Source organism: Arachis hypogaea, chromosome 14 (assembly GCF_003086295.3).
Source record: "Arachis hypogaea cultivar Tifrunner chromosome 14, arahy.Tifrunner.gnm2.J5K5, whole genome shotgun sequence".
Taxonomy (NCBI): domain Eukaryota; kingdom Viridiplantae; phylum Streptophyta; class Magnoliopsida; order Fabales; family Fabaceae; genus Arachis; species Arachis hypogaea.
Window position 1 is genome coordinate 97,362,627 of NC_092049.1, and position 21,956 is coordinate 97,384,582.

Genomic DNA, 21,956 nt, shown 5'->3' on the forward strand with positions numbered 1-21,956 from the left:
TCAACAAAACATTATACATATTCTTTATTAATTTGGTGAAACTATTCATCCAATTATTTTTTTCACTAAAAAAAGTCCCATGAAACATTAGGTTTTTTCTTACAAAAAAAATTTTCAAGAGACCTAACCTATTATTATTATTATTATTATTATTATTATTATTATTATTATTATTATTATTATTATTATTATAGACTGTATAGTTATTAGAATCAGATCGGACCGATCGGTTCGATTGAAAAACTAATAAATCGATAGTCTGACCAGTTCGGTTAGTAAATTAGATCGGATCTGTAATAAAACGGACCAACAGTGGTCAAATCCGTTGAAAATCGATCGGTTCGCACTCCAGACTGCACTAGATCTGCGCGGGTTCACGATGCACCCGCGCACCTTTTTATCCCTGCGGCAGCTTACTTCTCAACATTATAAGTGAAAAAAATTAAATATATAATAAATTACGAATGGATTTTTTTATCCTTTTAAACATAGATTGACATAGATACCAAACAAGTAATAACACATAGTATACAAACATATTGATATATTGATATTAATTGTGTTATCTTTTGTTTTTTCTCTTATTGGTTTAAATTACAAAAATATTTTATACTAATGACTAATTTATTATCTCTTTTTGTACTATAAATTATATCTAAAAATTGATATTTGAATGTTATTAATATATTTTTAAAAATATGTATTTAATTTTTAATTTTATTTTTATAATTTTATATTTTTATTTAATTATAATCAGATTAATCAAATAAATTAATGACTTACTAATTGAACTAATAATTCAATGATCTAATTGTATGACCGAATCAATTACCAATTCGGTTATGATAACTATCATTTAAAAGGGAGCGAAAGGTAACGTGAAAAACCTACATCACTAACATTTTGGTGGGGAGGGGGTTATAGTAATGAACAAACACTTATCTAACCCTTCAGTTCTTCTTGCTAAATATTAACAATCTCAAAACTTGAGCCACACTGATTTGGATAAAATTGCGGACAATTACACAACCTTATCTTCTTAAGCTCACTGGTTGGTTGAATATCCAAATAAAGAAAGAATCATAGAACATAAATGTTAGACTTATTTGCATATTAGGAGTGTTTAAAACCGATCCAATCCGAACAAAATCGATCAACCGAGTCGAAAAAACTGATAACCGAACAAATCAAAAACCAAAAAAACCGAAAAAATGATATTTTGCAGTTCGGTTCGATTTTTGGTTTTAATTTAAAAAATCCTAACCAAACCGAACCGAACCGGCTTACCAAAAAACCCTATATAAAAACCAAACCCCACCCCCTTCCAGCAACATACAGCGCCGCTCAGGAACCCTAAATCTCTCATCTTCCCCACTCTCCACTCTCTTTTTCCACTTCCACATCCCACCTTCACACGCCGTCGTCCTCTAATCCCCTGACATCACCGGACAGCACCCTCGCGGTGGCCTTTCTCTCCTTCTCTTCCTCATCGCGATTCCCTCTCCTCGGCGCCGCCCTTCCTCCACGCACAGAAGCTGCCGTCTCCTCCATGCACAGAAGCCGCCATCTGCTCCCATCGTCTTCCTCCCGTTGTCCTCCCAGTGTCGTCCTCCACACCGTCGTTTTCAATAATAGTTCGCTGGCTCTTCGCATCTCTGAATCGCAGTTCTAAATTTGTTGGATCTGACTATTTGTTGTTGTTTCGTTTTTGGATTCTGATCTGATACTTGTATCCGTTCTGATTTGTTATTTTGATTTTTAGTTTTGATTACTGATTATTTGTTCTTGGTTGTGAGTTTTGTTTAGGGTTTTGGATCTGATTACTTCTTTATTTTGATTGTATGTTCTGTTCTGAGTTTTGCTTAGGATTTTGGATCTGATTACTTCTTTATTTTGATTGTATGTTTTGTTTTGAGTTTTGCTTAGGATTCTGGATCTGATTACTTCTTTGGTTGTGATTACTGATAATCTGTTATTTTGGTTTTTTATTATTTGTTCTTGATTTGGGTTCTGTTCTGGTATTTGATTTTAGGGTATGGATACTGGATAGAAGTTTAGATCGGGATATTTTTTTGAATTATTTAAAAAATCGAAAAATCGAACCGAACCAAACTGATTTTAATTGGTTTAGTTTAGTTTGGTTGGTGTTGATAAAAAAAATCGAACCAAATCGAACCGAAAAATAAATATAAAATTGAATCGAATAACTTTTTTTTCAATAACCGAACCAAACCGCACCGCCAACATTCGGATATAACAGCCACGAAAAAAAATAATTAATGGAAGAGGAAGTGGAAGAAAATAAAAATAAAGAATAATCAAAGGAAGAGCAAGTGAGCAACCCATCATCGATTGAATATTCATTCACCGTCAAGCCGCCATGGTGACGTTTGATGGAACTACATAATATATATTTTCCTTTCTTTTACTTGTTTTTGACTGGGACCGAAGTTATATTCTTAGTTTCTTAATTTGCGTACTCTTATAATTAATTAATTAATGAGTTTTGCTAACTATTTGTGAATTAAAAAATACGGTAAAAATATTATAATATTTTATAAAAATTATTAAAAAATAAATATTTTTATAATTTTAATATATTAAATAATATATCAAACATATTTAAAAAATTTATTATTATATTTTTAAAATATATCTTTAAAACATAAATTAATTAAATTTTTAATGAATTAATAATAGAAACTCTTCAAAAGATTCTCAAAGTAGTCAACTTAAGCTTGCTTTTGTTATTAAGAGTCAACATAAAATTTTTATCGAGTTAAATCTTAAAATAGTCTTTGATCGGTATTATTGTTCATTAAAATTGTTTTTAAGATTTCGATTGTATCAATTATGTTTCTGAGATTGACAAAAATACATTATATTAGTCCTTGATCCATTTTTTGTTAACGGTGTGATGGCATAGCTTGATGATGTGGACTGTTAGTGACACGTATTACTCCATGATTTGGACACATGTAATGGTATAATGATATATTGACCAGTGATACGTGATACGTAGCATGTTGACGTGGATGATTTTGACATGTATCACTTTGTGCCATGTGTCACAATAGTATTCGTTCACGTGTCATCACTACAAGAAATTCGTTGGATATCATCGGATTTTACTAGCGAATTTATCGTCGATATAAACCTCACCGGTAATTATTTACCGACAAATTTTTTCGTTCGCCGCTAATTACCGTTGAAAAATTTTGCCAATAAATCCAACGGTAATATATTATTTACAAATAATTAAAATAGGGGATAAATCCGATATCAATCTATTATTTACTAATAATTAAATTAATAACTACCGGCGAATTTAACCCACAGTAATTTTGCTAATAAACTTAAATTTTCATTTTTTTTAAAACAATCTGATCCAATTTCAAATAATAATTTTAACAACAAAAAATTCTAACATAAATTTTACATCTCAAATTTTGAATAAAATAAATTTAACATGCAAAGATAAATAACATAAGTCTTAATAAAAAGTATTATTTCTTAAAAAAATATTATAGAATCGCTTATCCACATACGAACAACAGAATATTTAAAAACTATTGTTCTTTTCTACTACTTATTTTTCTAAGTTACAATTTGTAGCACAAAAGAAAAACATTTCAACAATTTCTTGACAAAATTATAAAGTAACTCAAAAAAATAAATAAAAGAAGGATCTGTTCAAAATCTTCAACTCAGTTTTCACGTGGCACCTAAAAAACTGAACAAAAACTAGACATTTAACTTGTGAAAACTTTCTAATATTCTTAAGAAAGCAGAGTTATATCATATGAAAAATTGAAAAGTAGAAAACGGCACCCCTTTGATTGATTTAATATGGTCCAATCAGCAAGCAATCCACATCTTTCACATTAATTTGTCTCAATTCTCAAATAGAAATCAAAAGAAAAAATCACACTTATGATTTAACATGCAATATCCAACCAAAAATGGAGAAAAAAATTAAGAGACAAGAAATGGTATCGAAAATTCATTCCAAATTAATTGTCGGTTCATATACTCAAAGCTAACTGCGCGACTCATATTCGGGTTCCCAGTACAAAGAAAAATTAACAAGTTTCCAAATGAAGTAGCTCTGTAAATTCCTTCTATGCGTTGTAGCAAGATCCATATACGATGTGCTAATGACCTCTGAAAAAAACATAAATTAATTAGATTCATTCCAATACCCATATGCTGGTTTACAAAACAAGATTGTAGTGAGGTCCCAAAAAGACTATAAAAAAAATCTATACCTTCTCAGTATCATCCCATCTTCGAAAAGCAGAAAAAGATTGTACAATACCAAACTTTCTGAGCTACAGTAACTTCTAGTCCCTCCAAACCAGTTCTAACTGTGAACAAAATTATCATTAAATAAGCATTATAAGAAGTTTGCTAGCATGAACATCTTGTCAGAGCAAATTGAAAAAAGTATCAGAGAAAATGCACACAAATGAAAGTACATGTATGTGTTAACTGGTAATTTTATGATACTTTTTGTTTGGACTTTGGATTCGGTTGCGTGCTAATTCTTGTGTAAGAACCAGATTTTCGGTAAATAAATTTTTTTTATTATTTAAAAAAATAAAAATTAAATAGAAAAAAAGATTTACAAGGTCAATTTTAGTTTTATGAAGGTAATTAATTTCTCTAAGTTAAATTTGATTAGTGGATATTAAATACTATTTTATCATTGGCTTAGTTACCACACCAAAAACATTTGAGCCGCAAAAACATTTTTAGTGACAATTTTGTGTGCAACAAGAAAAACTCTAGTAACCAAAAACCTCAGAACCATATGGTAAAAGTAATTTTTATCCATGTAAATATGTTTCTAGATTTATATAAGCTATCCCTTCATTATTTACTTCTTTAATAATAAATATTATCTGTTAATTGTTTTACCGCCTGATAAAAGTTATTCGAACCGAATTTCTGCCTAATATTTCACAAACGACTCTTAGAGGCTCCGAATCCTCTTGCTTGCTATCCAAGTAACTCGGCCCCCTTTCTCAGTCTCTGGGATGATATTATCTCATATTCTCACCATTTTCTGCTGTGTTTTTAACTACGAGTAATTAACCGCAGTTAACTACGGATAAACACATCATTATGACGCTAACTGTATTTCATCAAAATCACATCCCTTCTCTCTTATTATCAACCCATTCCTTTCTAATTTTTTCAGCCATCTTTACCACATTTAATTAGGTTAGACTTCAGATTTTATTTAAGACAATTAGTAAACAAAAATTCAATAACATTTTACCATAAAGAGAGAGATAAAAACTGTGAGTGAGAAAGGAGAAACAGAGAAACTTCTGCGCCTATTACCTGCATTTTCAGCCCCCTATCTCACTATTCATACACTATTCTTCAAGTGTTATTCAAAGACTCAAACCATACAAGTACAAACTCTTGTCCGTTTTTGCTAATTCTTGTGTTTATACCGAAATTGCAGCTAGGTAAACTCTTGTTCTTTCTCATTTCCTTTTCTATTTTTTAAAACAGTAGCCATGATGAATTCTTATTCTCCTCCATGTATAGAGAAATCCTCTTGAAGCACCCATGGAGAACGCTTAAGGAGTTAGGGAGTTTCGAGCTCAAAGTGGTTGAATTTCAACGTTTTGTGACACTTTAGACAAAAAAAAGAAAAAAGAAAAAAGAAAACTCACCACCACCAGCTGTGTTTCTATCCTTGTGTGCATGTTTTCTAGTGTGATAAAGCTTTAATAACTGAATTACATAAGAGGTAATAGTTAGGATTAGTTAGAATATGTTTATGCTTGTTTTTGGTACTTATATGAACCATTTTGTAGTGAATTTGTGCTTGTTTTGAAATTCTAGAAATTATGTGAGTTACCACTATTTTGGCTTACTAAATTTATGTAATATACTATTATATTACCTCTGGATTTTGTATGGTAATAGCCAAAAACATGAAAGCACTTGGGGTTTAAGTTTCAAGCTTTAAACGTCACAAAAGTGAAGAAAAATATAAAAACTGTACCTCTTAAATTTTCAGTTACTAAAAGCATGAAAATTATGATAAGAGTTAAAAATTAGTTAGAAAAATAGTTTTGATCCTATAAAACAAGTAGGTAAAAATAAAACGGCCGTTATGGTCATTTTCGGATAAAAAAGAGATTAAAAACATAATATAAACAAGATATAAGTAATATTCTGAAAGTAAAATTTTGAATTTAATAGATTTAGAGGTTGAATAATAATTATATAAATTATTTGGGTCAAAACTTATATTTAAAATAAAGTTTTAGGCTTAAATAAAAGTTTTAGTAAAAGTTAGAGATAAAACGATAAAAAACAGTCATAGAGCAAGTAAATAAATTAATAAAGGGTAAATTGGCTTTTAAGTCCTTAGTGATAAAAATTAGCATTTAATAAAAATATTAGGAGTAATTTTGGTTATAGAAAACTATTAGGATTAATCCGATAGAATTTTGATGCTAAAAAAGTTAAACGGTAAAACTATAGCACTTAGAGTAAAAATGAAATTTTTAGGCATAAGGCACAAATTAAAATTGATTAACTCAATGAAGGAGAAAAGGTCTATTAAAAAAATATGAAAATACAATGGTAAAATAATAACATTAGTAGTGAAAGTGTCATTAAAAACCTAATAAAAATAGTAAAAAGAGAAGTTAAATAAAAGGGGCAAAATGGTAAAATGTGATAAAGTTGACATATTTTAAGAAAGAATTGGGCACAAATTTTTATAAAAGAATAGAGAAGTCCCTTAGAAATGAATTTTGTTGAGATACCCTACGGAAGAAGAAACTGTAAACTCCAAAGTGTTACGAGGTACCTGGCAGAGCGGACTTCCATCCCACCAGGCCAGAGACTATATAAACGTGGGAACGCCCACTATATAGACTGTTACTCACTGGGAGCACTTGTATTTTTGGGCCATACTTTATTAGTGCCGCGACTGTATTTCGGGCACCAGTGCGTGACCGACCTAGCCATATCCGGACTTGCGCCGGGTAACGTCGGGTTGCAGGTAGCCAACCAACGCATGAGCTCATGACCTGCAGACTAGACATGCATCATACTTGGTTGTTGCATTTCTTTGCTTGTATCTGCTTACTTGTATATGTGACTGTTATACTAATTTATATATATACTTGTGATTGCATTTGTTTGTATGATTGATTACTGTTGTAACCTTATAAACGATTAGACTTAGGCTGTAAATCCCTTTAGATTTTTCGTATAGTACCCTACTGGGAACCTTAGGTTCTCACCCCCTTTTTTCCATGTCCGCAGATGGGGACTGACGTGGTCTTCTTTGAGTACCCGGCATACGGCAGCTACGTGTGGACCGCGCGATGGGGAGCGCACTGTTTTGGGGTTGTCCGCTGATAAACCACAAATTGATGGTTTATTTTGTATTGAAATGAGTAGATTTTATCAACTTATCCCACATTTATTCACTATAATAGCATGGTTTTTTGAATTCTTTCTAAATTATGCTTAAGATTAAAAACATGCTTTTTAGGATCTTAATTTGCTAAATTTAATTCACTTTAATCCCATTCAATGTCTTGATGTGTTTGTTGAAGTGATTTTAGGCTTAGAAGGCAATGATATATTATAGAAGTGAAGAAAAAGCATACAAAGTGAAGAATTCATGAAAAAATTAAGTTTGGAGCATTTCAGGGTCATGTGTACACACGCTTTATGCGTGCATGAATATCAAGTTGTGCGTACGCACACTATCGTGCGTACGCATGTTTTGGAAATTTGCTAATTCATGTGTATGCATGCCTCATGCGTATGCACGCCTGCCAGCACGTGACTTCACTTAAGTGAACACATGGGTTGCGATTTCAGGGCGTTTTTGGGTCTAATCCAATTCATTTCTGAAGTATTTGAAGTCAAACTCAAGAAGGATCAAGAGAAAGCAATTATGATAGGTTTTTGTTATGTGTTAGGTTAGATTTCTAGAGAGAGAAACTCTCTCTTGTCTCTAGAATTTAGGGTTTTAGATTTAGTTTTTTCCATAGATTTAGGTTTTGATCTTGCTTTGATTTAGTTTCAATTACAATTTCTTGTTTTAGAATCTTAGTTTTCTTAGTTTACTTGTTAATTTCATCTATTTTGTTGCTTTTATGTTCATGAACTCTTGTTAATTTTTATTCCATTTAATGTGATTTGATGTTTTATGTTTCTTTGATGCTTGTTTTAGTTATCATTTTCTTACAATTGGTAGCTTAGATTTTATTATTCATGTAATTTACCATGTTTTTCCTTTTATGCATGCCAAGTGTTTAATAAAATGCCTCTTTTAGTTGTTGAGTAGTTTTTCACACTCTTGGCTTGGGATTGAGGACTTAGGTGACCTTGAGTCATTGATGTCAAATATTGATTGGTAATTTAGGGTTGTTAGTTGATTTGGTTTCCACTAACTCTACTCTTTCACTAAGTTAATTAGTGAGTTGGTTAGGATATGTGGATTGAAATCAATAAAGCCTATTTGACTTATCCTCGATGTTAGGGTTGACTAAGTGGGATTAACTCTTCATAATTACCATGTTTGTGGTCAATGACTAGGATAGAAAATCTTAACTCTCATCCCTTGCCAAGTCTCTTTTTAGTATTTGAATTTTCCTCTCCTTTGTTTTAATTGCCTTTAGTTTAATTCCTTGCATGCTCATTTAATTTCTTGCAATTTATATTTTTTGTTTATTTCAACCAAAATCTCCGATTTCCTCATAGCCAATAATTGAAAATTCGATTGCAATTCCTAGGGAGAACGACCCGAGATTAACACTCCCGGTTATTTTAGTTTGTATTGTGACAATCTTTTAAACTTTGATTGAGAGTTAATTGTTGGCTTGGACTATGTTTGCAATATAATTCTATTGAAAAATTCTAAACCAACATTAATCCTCACATCATCCGCGTATACACACCTACTATCTTCTCAACCGTCCTTTCTCTCACCCTCTGCTCAGCCAAGAGATTGACCCTGACATGCCCTATGATACGTTGCTATTCGAGCTTCACCCCGGTAGAGGCCAATATCCTTTTTCTCCTTACCCTCTAAACATGGCAGAGCCAATACCGGAGTCCCTGATCGTTGACGTACCCAAGTATCCACCATGGTTCAACCCCGAAGAGGATCAAGTGGTTCTCGATATACCTATGTCCGACGCTCCACCACTATCCCCTGTAGCCGAGCCAGGATTTGATGGGCCAGGGATTCCCGAAAGCTCTGGTTCCGCACCTTCAACAGAGTATAGCTCAGAGGCATGGATTGATTAGATGATGGCGGATCTGTACTCTAGTTCTTTTGAGACCGAGGAGGAAGACTACACATAGGACGCGAGCAGCAGCAATATCACTGGCACGTCATAGTGATTCCCTCGCTTTAGCATATTTACTCAGCAGTTTTCGGATATCTAGTATCAGCAGCAGCAGCAGCAGTAGTAGTAGAGGTCCTTGCCCTCACTCTTGATAGTCTTTTTAGAGGGCTAGCTCTTTTGTATTTATTTAATAAGTAAATTGGATTTCAGACTAGGGTGGCTCTTGTGAGTCGAGGCCTGTAAGCATTAAAATGAAGTATGTACATATTATAATAAGTAATTAAGTACGAACTTGAGTCTTGTAATGAATTAAGCCTATGGGCGTTTCATGTATGTTATGATTATGCTTTGCTATGCTTTTCCGTTTCTTGTATTAACTGCTTAACTTACAATTATTCTAATATGCGCGACTAGATACACAATTCTCGACTAACGCTATAGGCTCATATGTATACACTTAATATATGGTGTAAAGTCTCTAAAGTCAGCTAAATAGTAGCGTCTGGCTACTAGCCTTGGTCATGACGGGTTAGAAATTAGGTCGTTACATTCTGTACCTGAGATTCATGAGAGCAATCCCCGGAGTAGGCTAATATACCCAAATTGAGAAGCGCCAAATAAGGAACTCACGAAAAGCATTAAGCTTGGCCTCATACTGAAATAACATTCCTTTCTAATCCCAAGCAAAGAAAAAAAAAACAACACATGAATGAAGTAAACTTTGAAAAACGTTACAAGAAGTTAAAAAATTTGCAGCAAAAAATGAAGTAAAAAGGGAGAGGGAGGAGGAGAATCTAACTACCTGGAGGGAGGAAGGAGGCAGCTCCGGTGGCACAAGGAGCAGCGGCGGGAGTGACAAAAATGGAGGCAACAAAGTGACTAACACGACGCAAGGAGCGCCAACCGAGTCCACGCGGTCTTTCGACGCTGTTGGTGGTGGCTGACGCTGCCGGAGGAGGCTTCCAGAGGTGATTTGGGGGAGAGAGAAGGGAGTAGGTTAGAGAGAGTGTGTAATTCGAAAATGAAGGGGGAGAGGGTTGGCAATTTGAATTCAGGACAAGATTACCGCCGTATTTACCGGCGGATAAATCCGACGATAATGCTTTGCGAGTGACCAAAATGTAGCAATGCACTAATTAGGATTACCGTTAAATAAATCAGATGGTAATATTCACGCCAAATTTTTCTTTTTTTTTCCTCCAATTATTGCGAATATACCGTAAAAAAATCAAATCCGACGGTAACTTTTTTACTCGGCGAATTTATTACCAAATTTGCCGATATATTCGTCGGTAAACCCGCCGCTAATGTCTGGCGTTAAATCCAACGGTATTTAACGTTTATCTTATAGTGCATCTGCTATATCATGATTTTAGTTGTACCAAATTAGTCCCTCACTTTTTATTAAGTGACTCATTTTAGTCTCTGAAATTGAATGTCATACACCAAAGTAGTCCATTCACTAGTTTTTTCCTCTTTTTTTTTATACAAATTCAAATTTCTCAATATCTTTGAATGCATTAATTTTAATTCTATTTTTTTCACATGTTTAAATACAAAGTGTTTTGATAAAATATTTTAATTCTTAATTTCTTGTTAAAGATATGGCTAAAAATAGGGCTGCTTGGGATCTGTTTGTCGAATCAGGAGCTATTTTATATGACGAGGATGAGGACATTATGGCTATTTTCCAAGCTTAGAATGAAGTATTAGCACAAAAAAAGAAGGCATGCAAAACAGAAAGAGAAAGCAAGAAGGTGCCACCCCAAAAACCGAAATAAGGTGTGTAATAAAGTTTTTAAATGATTTTAGTTCGTGGAATATGAGGGGTTTATGGGGTATTGAAAAATGAAAAATGGTAAAAAATTTAAGCGTAAAACTAATGTGAATATGTTAGGATTGATAGAGAAAAGAAGGAGGTGATTTCTAAGTTTGATGTAGTGCAATTTTGGGGTAATGATGCGGTGAGTTTGGAATTTGTGGGATCGAAAGGTGCTTCTGGAGGTTTATTAATAATGTGGGATGTTATGATGTTTAGGTTGAGTAATTGTTACAAAGGGGAGAGATGGTTGTGTATAGAAGAGAAATTGACAAACAATAATTTTTATTTGTGCTGTTTACTTGGTGTATGGTGCGCATACAAGGGAAGAGAAGTTTGTTGTGTGAGAAGAGTTGAGTTTTTTATCGGAAATATGTCAGGTTCCTCTTTGCTACATGGGTGTCTTCAATGAGGTTGTGCAGTTGGAAGAAAGAAAAGGCGCTAATGTATTAACAGCATTATCGAACTGGTGGATATAGAGTTGAATGACAGTAAATTTACGTAGTTCAGGAGGTGAATCATGCAGTCAAATTAATAGAATATTGGTGAGTTTGGTTTCATTGTTATCATTTTGAGCACTTGGTTGAAAAGAAATGACAGAATTTTCAAGAATCAAGAATCAGGTGTTGTAGGAGTAGTTAACAGGTCGATTAAGAGTTACAAAGAGTGAAGTGATATTTGATCTTTTGGGTTGTTGATGGCTTTTATCGAAGATAATTAGGAATTCGTTTATTTTATCTGTTTAATACTTTTCTATTGAGACGTTGATACTCCATCTTATTGTGTTGAGCTTTTTATTTCAAAAAAAAAAATTTAGTGCAGGATGTTAATCTCAAAATTCATTTTAAAATTTAACTCTACTTTTATCATGGTTCTGAAAATCAAACCAGACTGGCCGGTTCAACCGGATTAACCGAAAATAGATCACCTAGCCGGTCCGGGTAAGTCCAGAAACCGCTTGGCAAAAAACTGGTGAAAAAACCAGTCGAACCGGCGGTTAACCGGTAAACCGGTAGAACCATCCGATTTTTTAGCAGGTTTTTGGTTTGAATACTCCATCCAAACGGCGTTGTTTTATACTTTATTTAAAAAAAAAAACCCCTAAATGGCTACCCAAGACACCCAGGACCCCCAACTCGCTCCCACTCCCACTCCCACTCTCACCCCTCTCGACGTCTCCTCTCTCAAACTGAAGAAAGCTTGAGATTGAAAGAAGAGGAAGAACCCTAGCCACCCACAGCCACCCACAGTCACCCAGCCCCCAGAGCCCCGCATCATTTGTCATCGCTGAACCCTTCTCTCTCTCTGTCGCGCTCTTTGTCTCTCTGTCGCTGCTCGCTGCTTCTCGCCGTGGGTCGTCGTCGCCGCATCTCCACTCCTCGTCGTGGGTCGTCGCTGCTTCTCCCTTCCTCCCCTGCGTCGTTTTTGCTTCTCCCCTCCTCGTCGTTTCTGCTTCTCCCTTGCTCGTCGACGTCGTTTCTACTTCTCTTTTAGGTGTGATGTCTCACAGTTTATCTCCATGTCTCTTTTACGTTTCTGCTTCTCTGCTTCTCTGAGTTTTGAGATATTAATTTTTGGAATTTTTATTTGATGATTCTGAAATTATTGATGATTTTGAATTTTTAGAATTTTGAGATATTATTGATGATTCTAAAATTTGATGAATTCTGTCTTTGATGAGTTATAAATTCAATTGTTTAATTTATTAATTTTGCTGAGATTGATTTTTAAATCCAATCTGTTGTACTTGTTATTTTGATGAATTGTTGTTTTGCTGTTATTGATTCAAAATAAAAACATTGCCATAATTCTACATTGAGTTGTTTATGCGAATTTGTTCTGATTTTGGATTGGTAACTCTAGTTGCTGATTGTCTGATTCTAAATTGTTGATGGTCCTATGGTACATGCTTCATTGCATTGTGCTGAATTGCTGAAATTTTCCTGATTTTGAGATGTTTATGGTTTGACTCTGCTGCATTGTGTTTATGCTGGAATTTTTATTTATGCTATATATATATATATATATTTGTTGATTATTTATGAATTTTTAATCATAAATTATGAAAAACTATAAAATTTTAAAATTTTTTAGCTAAAAAATTATTAAATTCAAATATTTAAAATTATATATTAAATTTTTTATAATTTTATTATATATTTAATTAAACCGGTTGAACCCCGATTAAATCCCAATTAAACCTCTGAACTATTGAACTAGTCACCCTACTGATTTATTGACCGGTTCGATTCTCGCAACTTTAATTTTTATCATCAAATTGAATTCTATAATTTGTGACTTATAAATAAAGTTTTTATTTGAGATAATGTCTAATTTGATTCCGTCTCCAATGATAATGTAAAGTGGCTTCTTTAGTATGATCGAATAAATATTTTAAATTAATTAACCAAAACGAGTTTAATTAATTTATTTAAAATATTTATTTGATCATACTAAATTTTTAACTATGTTAATTTATTATTAGATATATTATGCTGACACTTTAAAGTTTTATATTAGTATTGTATTAATAATAATTGAATTAGAAACAAACGAAATTTACTATTTGTAAATTTACGATCAATTTGATTATTTTTAAAAATCAAAGACAGATTTATTAAGTGCTAAAAGCTTCAAAAACCAAAAATTACTTCATTTTTATTTACTTTAGTACTATGCAACCATATTAATGCAATTTATCCTTAGGAAATAAAAAAAATTGCAAAAAAAAAAATTAACATGCATATAAAATTTATTTTCCTATATACCAAATTTATTGGAATATAATACATTCATAAATGCTATATTATATCACAAATAAATTTTCTATCTATGATATATAATAAACACATTTATTACATAATAAATATTTATATATCATGACACATAATAAAGTTAAATTAATTCTAAATCTATGTATGATGACTTACAGAAACTAACATAATTGTTCAACTGACTCGTAATGTGTCACGGGACGTGATTTGATACTCTAAAATGGTTTGGAATTTTAGTACTTTTTAATTAAAAATAAGAGAAAAAATTTGTTTGGAATTTTAGTGTTCCTTGATAGAGTAATGTACTCAAAGGAGTTAGAATTCAGTTGAAAGCAGTTGCATAGCCTTTCAGATTAATTGCACAGCATATCAGTTAGTTAGTCTGTTAGAGAAGTCTGTTGAGTATGCCAGGCTGGCTTTAGATAGTTATAACCTTCATTTTCTGTTCTGTAACAATATATATATATATATATATATATATATATATATATATATATATAGCAGAACACTCTAGCATTGTAACAATTGTTCAATTTACAAGTTTAATCTCAGATTCAATCACAAAACTCTCTCTACTCTTCTTTCTCCCTTCTTCTCTATTCAGGCCTGGTACCTTTCATGGTATCAGAGCTTGAACCTGCAATCATGGCTGAAGAACAAGCTGCGCTGCGACCAAGCTTCACATCCGCTCCGATCTCGATGAAGCTTGACGAGGATAATTTTCTACAGTAGAAAGATCAGGCTGAGTCCACCATCGAAGGACACAACTTGCTGAATCACATAACGGGAGATGGAATACCAGTAAGATTCAAAGAAAATGGTGAATTGAATCCAGAATTCTCGGCGTGGAAGAGACAGGATGCTCTGCTGAAGTTGTGGCTCCTAGCCTCAATGACAAAGCCCTTCACCACCAGAATGGTAGGATGTGTATATGCGTATGAGGTATGGAGACGCCTTGATGATCATTTTACTTCTCAAATCAGAGCAAAAGCCATACAATTGAAGCACAAATTGAGCACCATCAAGATTGAAAGTTCTGTCAATGAATATGTACTTACGTTGAAGAGCACCATAGATGCATTGGCGTCCATTGGAGAACCGATGAGAGAAAGCGATCATGTGAATGCAATTCTAAATGGCCTAACAGAAGAGTATGGATCTGTAATTACATCAGTGGTTGCAAGACCGGTTAGCATCACAGTCGGTGAACTAGAAGCACTCCTACTAACACACGAAAGCATGCTTGAAAGGTTTAGAAGACCAGAAGCGCTAGTCCAGGCTAATCTTGCTCACACAAGAGGAGGATTCAGAGGAGGAAGATCAGGCAAAGGAGGACAATTTCAGAACAGCAATTTTCAGAGGAACAACTTCCAGAACAGTAATTTCCAAAACAACAATTTTCAGAATGGTGGCAATTTTCAGAATAGCTCAAGATCCACTTTACAGTACAATGATAACTCAAAATTCACTCAAAGAGGTCCCAATGAAAATTCAAGATTCATGCAGAATGGTTAGAGACATGTGTGCCAAGTCTGTGATAAGATTGGCCACACTGCCAAGAACTGCTGGTACAGATATGAAAGGGACAACAATTATGGAGCTTACTCGAGGCCTGAGTATAGGTCTGAAATGCACAACTCACAAGAATCACAAGCCAGCAAATCCTCCTCCCAACCACCACATGCTCTACTTGCAACTCCAGCAACTATTCATGATTTAAACTGGTATTTGGACTCTGGAGCAACCCACCATATGACCTCAGATCAACAAAATCTGATGGAAGAACAGGCCTATGAAGGATCAGATCAAGTGATCGTAGGAAATGGTTCAGGTTTGCGAATCAACCTTGTTGAAAAATCTCTCTTTAAATCTGATTTGAGCAATAAAGAATTCATTTTACAAAAGTTACTACATGTGCCTGATATTACCAAAAACCTGTTGAGTGTATATCAATTTTGCTGTGACAATTCTGCCTATTTTGAGTTCCATTCTGACAAATGTTGTGTGAAATCCCAGGAAATCAGTGAAGTAGTTATCCAGGGAGTAGTCAAAAATGGAATGTATCAATTTCTGCACTTCAAACCATCAATCAAGTTTGCCTGTGTCTCAACATTGTGCAGCAAGGACAACTTCTTGCTTTGGCACAATAGGTTAGGGCATGCCTCAAATAGTGCAGTATCCACTGTCCTTAAGTCTTGTAATGTCAATTTTAATTCCAATAAATCAGTATGTGAAGCTTGTTGTGTAGGCAAGTCTCACCAATTGCCTTTTCCTGTTTCTGATTCTGTATACACAGCACCTCTTGAATTAGTGTACTCTGACATCTGGGGTCCTGCCCCCACCCCGAACACTAATGGAAACTTCTATTTTGTTCTGTTCATTGATGCATTTTTCAAATTCTCCTGGTTGTATCTTATTAAAGCAAGGTCTCAGCTCAAATCAGTGTTTATTTCTTTCCAACGTATGGTTGAGTTGTAATTAAATACTAAGCTAAAAATGCTACAAACTGATAATGCTGCTGAATACACTAGTTTATCTAAAGAACTGCAGGCACAGGGAGTTATGCACAGGTTTTCATGCCCTTATGTACATCAACAAAATGGTAATGTTGAGAGAAAGAACAGGCATGTAGTGGAAAAAGGACTTGCAATGCTTGCTGGAGCTGGCATGTCCACAAAGTACTGGGGGGAAGCTTTCTCTTCAGCAGCAAACTTAATCAACCAGCTCCCTACACCAACTCTTGACAACCTCTCACCTATGGAGAAGCTCTTTGGAAAGAAGCCTAAATATGACACTTTAAGAGTCTTTGGATGTCTTTGTTTTTCTCACCTAAGGCCTTACAACAAACATAAACTGGACTTTCGCTCTGCTCCATCAGTCTTCATAGGATACAGTTTGGTGCACAAGGGCTATAAATGCCTTACACAAAGTGGCAAGATAATAGTGACAAGAGATGTAGTCTTTGATGAAAGCAGATTCCCTTTTAAAGAAGGAAATTTTCTTAGCAGCAACTCAAAAAAGGACAGCTCAGAATTCACCAATCATGCCTTACCAAGAATACCTCTTTTACCAAAATTCATGTCCCAAGGACCCTATCCTTCTACACATCAAACACCTCCCCACATAACCACATCAAATGCCAGCCCAAATACAAATCCAACTATATCACCTACCAACACAACACTGCAACCTACCTCATACATACAACACTCAATCAGCCAATCAACATCACCTACACACCACATACCACAACCTGAAAACCAAATACATCAACCTATGTCACAACCTGTAGCTCTATCTAGTATTCCAATTCCAATTCCCATCTCTGACTTGGAGGTTGACTTACCACCCTTTACAGATAACACTGCTCAATCCACCACCAGCAACATACATCCCATGATCACAAGGAGTAAACATGGAATTTTCAAACCTAAAGCACTACAAGCCACAGCTGAACCTAGAAGTGTCAAAGAGGCATTAGCTCTCCTTGAATGGAAGAGAGCCATGGACAATGAATATGAAGCACTGATGAGGAATTCAACATGGAAGCTGGTGCCACTGCCACAAGGGAGAGAGGCTATTGGAAGCAAGTGGGTATTCAGAGCCAAGTACAATGCTGATGGCTCGTTGCAGAAATATAAGGCCAGATTGGTAGCACAGGGGTTCTCTCAAAGACCTGGCTTTGACTTCAATGAAACTTTAAGTCCAGTAGTGAAGCCAAACTCAATTAGAGTAATCCTAACAGTGGCATTGGCAAATGAATGGAGCATCAGGCAGCTTGATGTCAACAATGCCTTTCTTCATGGTGAGTTGAGTGAAGATGTTTACATGAGGCAGCTCCAAGGATATGTAGTTGGAGATAGCAGCCTGGTCTGCAAGCTTACAAAAGTACTATACGGCCTCAAACAAGCCCCCAGGGCCTGGTACCACAAGCTGTGCACAGCACTCAACCACTTAGGATTCAATGCTACCAAATTAGATGTTTCAGTCTTCTCAAGATTCACCAAAGGGACTAGTCTCTTTGTTTTGGTGTATGTCGATGACATCATCATCACTGGAAGCTCAAACACTGAGATAAATCAGGTGATTGAACAATTAAACAGCAAGTTTACACTCAAGGATTTGGGTGACCTGCATTACTTTCTGGGAATACAAGTCTCTAAAACGAGCGATGATGGACTGCTACTTACTCAGGAAAAGTATACAAAGGATCTACTCTTTAAGGCTGGAATGGATGGATGCAAGCCCTGCCAAAACCCTCTCCCCTCATTAGTCAGGATCTCAAAATTTGGAGGAGCGAATTTTGAAAATTCCAAACTGTATCGGTCAGTAGTTGGAAGTTTGCAATACCTGACTATTACAAGACCCGAACTAGCCTATGCTGTAAGCAAAGTTTCACAGTTCCTCCACAATCCTCTCGTTGACCATTGGAAGCTAGTAAAAAGAATCCTGAGATACATTAGTGGGACTTGCAACTATGGACTGCATCTGCATAGGAGCAAGTCCATGCAAATCACTGCATACAGTGATTCAGACTGGGGTGGTGATCCAGATCATAGAAAATTTACAGGGAGTTTCTGTGTCTTCCTAGGCAAAAATCTCATCTCTTGGAGTGCAAAGAAGCAGACAGTTGTGGCAAGATCCAGCACTGAGGCTGAATATAGAGCCTTAGCTGACCTGGTAGCTGAGTTAATATGGCTCAAAAACTTGATGATGGAACTAAAGGTAGATTTGTCAGCTCCACCCCTAATGTATTGTGACAACCTCAGTGCAGTTCTGCTAGCTGCAAATCCCATCCTGCACTCAAAATCAAAGCATTTTGAGACTGACCTCCACTTTGTCAGAGACTATGTAACAAAGAAAGCAGTAGCTGTTAGCCACATCCCTGGTTCAATGCAGATAGCAAATGTGCTCACAAAAGCACTACCTAGTGCTGCCTTTCTGCAATTTCGATCATTGTTGAATATAGAAGAAAATGGGCCGAGTAGTGAAGAAGGAAGACAGAAGACAGGAGAATTAGAAAGAAGGGGTTATGCAGAGGATTCTAGTTGCAGCAACAAACATTCAAATCAAGTGGAAGAATCAAAAGAAGTTGAAAGCAGGGAGCATGATAGAGTAATGTACTCAAAGGAGTTAGAATTCAGTTGAAAGCAGTTGCATAGCCTTTCAGATTAGTTGCACAGCATTTTAGTAAGTTAGTCTGTTAGAGAAGTCTGTTGAGTATGCCAGGCTGGCTTTAGATAGTTATATTATAACCTTCATTCTCTGTTCTGTACCAATATATATATATATATATATATATATATATATATATATATATATATATATATATATATATAGCAGAACACTCTAGCACTGTAACAATTGTTCAATTTACAAGTTTAATCTCAGATTCAATCACAAAACTCTCTCTACTCTTCTTTCTCCCTTCTTCTCTATTCAGGTCTGGTACCTTTCATTCCTTAATTAAGAAGAAAGAGAAGAATCATCATTTAATTACTAAGAAAAGAGAAAAGAATCAGCAATAAATTCTATTTGGGTTAAATTTTTTGTTTTAATTTAAATTTATTTTATTTTTAGATTGATATTAAATTATGATAAAAATAAAAATTTAAAAGAATTAAAAGAAAATAATATTCTTATTATTCTAAATTTTTTATTTAAACAAACATATTCGTATTATTTTAAATTAATATGAATAAATTTATTTAAAATTTTTAAATTTCAAATAAATATATTCATCTTATTTTAAATAAACGTTCTCATATTATTTTTTTTAAAGCTGTTAAACATGGTTTTTAAATATCTCAACTAAAGAGATAGATATATGTTATCTTTCAAATTAATAATATTAGAGTACGTTTATTTTTATTAAATTAATAATATTAATAAATCTTACCTAAAAATATAGTTAGAGATAATTTTTGTTTAAGATAATAAATATAATACGGATACGTTTATTTTTATTAAATTAAACTATTAATTTATAAAAATAATACGAATAGAAAATGACAAGGAGATGCAATGTTGAACAAGACACCAGTGACGGTGGTGAACAACGGTAATAGATTTGGTTAGAAGTGAGATTTAAGAAAGAGAGCTATGAGATAAAATAAATATAAAGAATTTTTTAATTTAAAGCAGAAGAGGTAGAATAAATATAAAAAAATAATAAAAATTTTAACTGCAAAAAACTAATTTAAAATAAAAATTTATGGAGTATTGATTTATTAAATAATTAAAAACTTTATACACGGTTGATTCACCAAACTATTAGGAAATATTGTAAACGTAATCGTATTAAAAATAATGAGTATATTAATTTTTTAATTTATAATTAACAATTTTATATAGTTATTTTTTTTAAATCGAATAAATATAATTAATCATATGAATATAATAATTAATACGTTTATTTTTATTAAATTAAATTAAGTTATTAATGAAATTATATTTATTTAACTTTTAATTTAAAAATTTTATAATTTTAAATTTTAAATTATGTAAATAAAATTAGATTAAATAAAAATTAAAATATACCAGTACGATTTAGATCGTACTGGAATGAGTTTATAAAATTCTAAAATAAAATAAATCTTAAAAGGTAAAATAAAAAAATTGTTCTGAAAAACAATAATTTTTTTATTTTATTTCAATAAAAAAATTAACACTAATAAAATATTAATTAAAAAAATGTTGCTTAATAAATAAAGATGGGAGATTAATATTTTATTATTATTTTATGATTTTTATTTAAAAATATAATTTTATGTTAGTGTTAATTTTTTAAATATTAACTTTTTAAAAAAATATAATTTATTAGCCTTAATTGTTTGATGATATTATCAACATATAATAAAAATTCTATTAAGAGAATACTTGTTAAAAAATTGTACCAATATATATTACAATATTAATAATGTAAAGGAGTTTCAAAACTCCAAAGATCAGTGTATTGTAACATCCACCGTTTATCACCGTTCAATCGATAATAACTTGCAAAATTACAGTGCTAACAATTATGAAATAATACAAAAGATAATAGCTTTTCTTTTTTCTGGGTCCACTCTTCCCATACAGGAACACATTATTTGAATGCAACCACCAGACTTTGAAATTTGAAACTTCCATAACCAGAAATTCTCATGTTCCCATTTGATTTTTTCCATTTGCCACTACTGTCGCTAGAATATTATTATAGCAATATTAAATTATCAATTTGTCTCATTTAAATCACATGATGGATGGCAAGTAGCCAAATACCGGAAGATTTCAATGTATCCTATCTTGGGATTTTTTTAAATAAATAATTTAATTTTTTTATTTATTAAAATAGATAATTTAGAATCAATTTATATTTTTGGTCTTATTACTTGTCACTTTTACGGGCAATTCACTTAAATACATTGTTTCACCTTTAAAATTACGTAAATATATTGTTTCTAAAACGAAAATACAAATACATTGTTTCACGTATTTATATAAACCGCTACTGCCAATAGTGGTTTACAAGTGAACAGAATCCGCTATTGCCAGCCGCGGAATAAGAGCAAACTTGGCAGCACAGAAATCGCTAGTACCTGTTGCCGTTTTTGTTTGAACTGAGTTGGGCATAAACTGCTACTGCCAGTAGCGGTTTATGTGCGTTGGTTTGCGTGCATAAACCGCTGGAACCTATAGCGGTTTACGTTTAGTATGTGTGAATGGGGCTGTCTATATAAATCATGGAGGGGCCAAATGTGGAGAGGTAGAGTGTTATTTACAAATGGAGGGGAGGATAGTTTTGTGGCTCTGAAAAAATTCAAAAGAGCAAAAGACATGGTGTGAAATTCACAGATAGAGAACCGCTTAGTATTTTTATCCGATCTTCGAGTACGTTGGCAGAGATTAAGCTCAGCATATTACGGAAGCTCGGTACATGTGGGACGAAGTGGGTAAAAAAGTTGTTTTACAAGATTTTCGTTGCCGTTGTGTCAACTGGTGTGAGATATGAGATCTTTGTGATAGGGTCGGATAAAG